The sequence below is a fragment of the Cibotium barometz genome, chromosome 64, assembly GCF_041138505.1.
Source record: "Cibotium barometz isolate CiBa-2024 chromosome 64, ASM4113850v1, whole genome shotgun sequence".
In the NCBI taxonomy this organism is placed as follows: domain Eukaryota; kingdom Viridiplantae; phylum Streptophyta; class Polypodiopsida; order Cyatheales; family Cibotiaceae; genus Cibotium; species Cibotium barometz.
Genome location: NC_141109.1, coordinates 17,887,016 through 17,892,379, shown reverse-complemented (window position 1 = coordinate 17,892,379; position 5,364 = coordinate 17,887,016).

Below are 5,364 nucleotides of genomic sequence, written 5' to 3'. Positions count from 1 at the left end.
CTCAAAAAATCAAGTTAAGCTCCATATTATGTTAAGATCTAAAGTACAAAGTGGGAATCTCATATGAGTTTATATGTAAAAGATATTAGCATTTTATGGAATCAGTTCAAATTTGGGATAGGATGTATACATTGACTTTGTACCTAAGAAAATGAGGACTTTTGACTATCTAATGCTTAATCAAATTATGCAACTATATTTCCAACTTTGAATATGATGTTCCAACAAAAGAACTTGAAACGAAATTCCTTCATTTACTAGGAGAGATTAGCCACTAAAGATAAACAAATGCCTGTTTTTTTATTGTTTACAGGGTGCCTGAGTGGACAAAACTGGGCACCCTGATCTTGCAACCACCCTCTACTTGGCTGTAAAGGCTGTCTTGTACTCAGCATCACAAGTAGATGTGGCAATAGTGGGTTGCTTTTTGCTCAACCATGATATGCTGAATGCCCCAAAAAGAAAGAATTCCCACTGGTGGATTTCTGTGTATCATAGTCACCAGTCCAGTCCGAATCACTGTAAGCATGTAACTGCAAGCCCCCCTGGGATATACCAGAGCGAGATCCTGGGAGCCCTAAAGAAAGTAGAAGATCCACTTCACTGCTTGCCAATGCTTTGTACTTGGGATGTGCATAAATTTGCTACACTTGGAAACCCCAAACTAAATATCCGGGCGTGGGCTGCATAAGTATATGAGGCAGCCCACTGCTTGGCTATAAACTCATATCAAAAGGCTCTCCAACATCATACATGCTCAATTTGAGCCCAAATTTGGATTTACAATCTTGAAACCCGAATTTGTGCAACAACTTTTGAATGTACTTTGATTGCTGTACATAAATCCCAACATCTATTTGCACAAATTGTATGCCCAAATAATAATGCAACAATCCCAAATCTATCATCTCAAATGATGTTTGCAATTCAGCTTTGAATGTTAAAAATTTTTCCATATCATTCCGAGTTAGTAACATGTCATCCACATAAAGAATGAGCATAATTAAAGTGCCATGATCCTCTTTCACATAGAGGGTTCTCTCTCTGTTAGACTCCCCCCACCTCCCCAACCTAGCCCACATCCTCCCTCCTCCCCCCTCCCCCCCCCCCCCCCTCATACCTCTCTCCCCCTCCAACCCACTGCAACCAACACGCTCTCCCTCTACACACTCTATATCTCTCCTTGTATTTCTGTTCCTCCTTCAATATGCACCAACACGCTTTCCCTCCACACCCTCTATCTCTCTCCCTCTCTCATGCTCCCTCCACCTCTGTCTATCCCTCTCCCTCTCTCTCTCTTCATTGCCAACATATACTCTGTCACCCTATCTCCCTCTCTCTCTCTCTCTCTCTCTCTCTCTCTCTCTCCCTCCCTCTACAGTCACTAGTTAGCACTAAACTATGTCATTAGCAAGTATGACACAACCGCTTAACTTGTACTAGCTAGTATGTGGCCATTGTGACAGCCACTAGTTAGCATTCTATATGCCACTAGCTAGCACTAAACTATGTCACTAGCTAGTATGGGACCATTGCGACAATCACGAGTTAGCATTGTATATGCCACTAGCTAGTATAGCATAATTTCCTAACTCATACTAGCTAGTATGGGACCACGATGACAATCACTAGTTAGCACTCTATATGCCAATAAATATGAAATTCACTAGTTAGCACTCTATATGCCACTATCAAGTATGGCATCACTATTTAGCACTCTATATGCCACTAGCAAGTTTGGCATCACAAATTTCTAATAATTTAATTTTACTTTCTTGTAGGTTGAGTTATTCCTTAATTTTTGAAAAGTGAACTCTGATGTTCAGATACAACAGTGCTCGTTTTGAATCCTTTCTTTGTGTGAAAGTTGAAAGACAGATATACATGCTGCTATGCTAGACATTTGGATAATTAATCAAATGAGGCATACTAGCTCCCTGCAATTTTGCCCATGAAAATGGATGTCTTGGTTGCAATTGCATGTGTAAGTCACAAAATGGATGTCTTGGTTGCTCAGCCATTAATCATACAAAGCTCTATCTTACAGCAATATGGGAAGGTATGTTATGTGAAAAGACTATAGGGAAATCCTACCATCCTCTAAAATGTGTGTATGGAGCTTGAAAAAAATGTGGCCTTGTAAACATTGAGAACATTGAAGTGGAGCTTGCAAAAAATGTGGCCTTTGGAAACATTGAGGCCCATTACACATCGCCTGCCTGCCCATGCTGATATGGTCAGGGTATCCACCGCCCATAATCCATGGGGTATGTGTAACGGGTCCCAGAACATTGAAGTAAACACAGAGGGAACGGCCGGACATTGCCGTTTTGCGCAAGCGCGAGAGGAGGAGTGCGGTGCGTATGAAGACATAGAGAAGACCGTTAACCAAAGCAAGAGAGAGATGCGAGTGAAGGCTTCTTTTCCAGCGCGCAGCTGCAGACCAAAGAAAGAGAGAGACGCGAGGGAAGGCTTCTTTTCCAGCGCGCAGCAGCAGACCCTACGAAAGCCCCATTGGCGGCATCTTGTAGCTAGGCCCGTGCAAGAGCAGTACGGGGCGCTCCAGCCTGCGAGGTCTCTTTTCCTAGACAAAGGGAGAGGGAGGGGATGGCGCCCACATGTCCCCCCTCCTACCCTTAGCCCTAACACATAGTGGCCCGTGCCCTCCCCAATGTGCCCACTTGCTTTCGTCAACGATAACCTATACCCCCTACCTAACCCATCTCCTCTCTTGTGTTGCCTATGCCGATGCCCTTGCTACCTGCACCATGCTCTCTGCCTTGGCCATGCATGTGTACCTCGCCACAACCACTACATGCCTCTCCACTGCCTTGCCATGGTTGAGATCATCACTCACCCTATTGCCCCCTGCTGCCCATCACTTGCCCTATTGTAGTCGTATGGGTCATCAACACAATAGAGCACCATGAGGAGACATGCAAGGTGTCATGGATGAAGAAGGGGATGCCAAGCAACACCAAAAGGAGTGCTACCACAATGTTGAAATCGGGCTCCTATCACCTTCAAGGAGAGGGCCACCGTTGCCGTCAACATTTTTTCTACTATATCCTAATTGAAAGCTCCATTTCGAGATCCATTTTTCCGAGAAAGACAAGCTTCTTGGACACAACGTGTAGGGGTTGTGACATTTCAGGTGTTGAGGGGAAAATATGTTTCCTTTCTTGCATTTTGGCAATGATTTGAGAAGCCATGTTGCGATGTAAAAGGCCCAAAGCTACAAGGTCACTGCCACTCAACTTGCCTGCACTTAAGGCACGACCAATGTTATTTTCCTTCTTCTATCTACACGTGGAGGTTGGAACCCAAAAAGAGCGCTTGGGAAGGACACATCATTAAAGGCATGGCAAAAGCAGTTCGATCTATAGCATTTGGTCTAAGTTTGTGGAATGTGTTAGATGCTATAGCCTTTTCTTTATATGTGCATGGTGAGCAGAGGCACTCAAGTATTATTGTAGACATGCAATCTAAGGGACTTGAGCCCTACATTTATGTAGCTTGAAAAATCATGGAGATGCTGTTACATTCATTTTCAGCCCCCCAAATGCTAATGGTACCCTTCAAGCTCTATAGAGACGGGGGTAGCTTTACAATGTTGGGTGAGGTTAAACATGTCATCTTCCTATTTGTAATGTGGTAATTAATGAATATGGGAAACATGGGCATGCTATGCACACTAAGCTACTAGTGCATATAGCTCTTGTCATTCTTTCTCACTGTGTATAGCATTCCCTATCAGGCAGTTACTTCCAAGCCTAGGATGACCCTTGTGCGATCACATATTAGGTAAGCTGGGTGATTATCTCAATCCAAACAACAGCATCATTATCAGTGGTGGTGGTGAGAGCTCGCTTTGCATCCTTGCATATACCCCATGGCATCTAACCTGCACCCGTTCACAGCTACCAACGTTGTGCTCATACCCTACTTTGACCTCTAGTTAAGATAGAAATGCAATCATTTCAAACGGATGGGATATACAATCTAGGATAGAGGTACTACATATCTCAACTTTGGGGATTTGTTTGAAAAAACAATCCCAAGTGCTATAAAGTAGAAGAGGTTTTAATTAACTTTAAGGATGAGAGTTATTATTATAGGTAGGGACAACAGAGGCTCAATAGAAACTTAGAAGAGGGCCAGAGGGTGTGTGTGTGTGGGAAAGAGAGAGAGATCGCTCTGTTTTCTTCTTATGCTATAACCCATTCAACAATTCCATCAAGAGAAACTTGCATATGGGTGTGAGTGTGAGGGAAGCATAGGGAGGGATTCAAAGAGCTAGGGAGGAAAGAAAGCTTACGAAAAAATGAGGGATTCAAAGAGCTAGGGAGGAAAGTAAGCTTATAAAAAAATGACATTGATTCTCAGCACCACTAAGAAGGAGAGGGTAGAGAGACCGTTCATGATTGTTCCTTTTGATCTCATGTATTTGAAAACTATAAGGTGGATGCCATGTTTGATAGCGTTGAGACATGTTCATTGCTATTTGAAGAGAGAGAGAGAGAGAGAGAGAGAGAGAGAGAGAGATTGTAGGGGAGAATGAGAAGGGGGGGAATAGAGTTGAAGGGACAGAGGGAGGAAGGGCATGGACAAAGAGAGGGAGAGGGATAGACATCAAAGGGAGAGTGTATGGTGGCAATGAGGGAGAGAGAGAGAGGGAGAAGGATAGACAGAGGTGGAGAGAGCATGCATGAGAGTGCGCGTAGAAGGAGGTAGAGAGAGAGATAGAGGGAGAGAGTGTGTAAAAAGAGAGGGATAGGGAAGATAGAGACATGAGAGTAGGCAAGAGAGGCGTTGTAGAGGAGAAGAGAGATGAGAGTAGGACATCATAGAAATGAGCATAAGATAGGTGGAGAGAAGTGAAGAGAGAGGGAGAAGGATAGATAGAGGTGGAGAGAGCATGCATGAGGGTGTGGATTGAAAGAAGTAGAGAGAGAGAGAGAGAGAGAGAGTGTTGAGGGAGAGGGTGAGGGTGAGGAAGAGAGGGAGAGGGAGATGGAGAAGGAGTTGGTTGCAGTGGGTTATAAATGGGGAGAGGGGGGGGGGGGGGAGAGAGAAAGCGAGAAATGAGCATGACAGTTGGAGTGAGGGAGAAAGAGAGAGACGAGAAGCGGGAGGGAGGGAGGGAGAGAGAGAGAGGGAAAGAGAGAGGGAGATAGTGTTGATTGAGGTGGGAGGAGGGGGGAGAAGGTGGGCTGGGTTGAGGTGGGAGTAGGGAGTGTTGGGGTAAAGGCATAATGCCCACCCTTATAGTGTGTACAAGCCCATAAGTTATAGTACATAGTACACTTAGTACTTTTAATGTACTAAGTGCACTATGTGTACTAGTGCAATATACATGTGTGA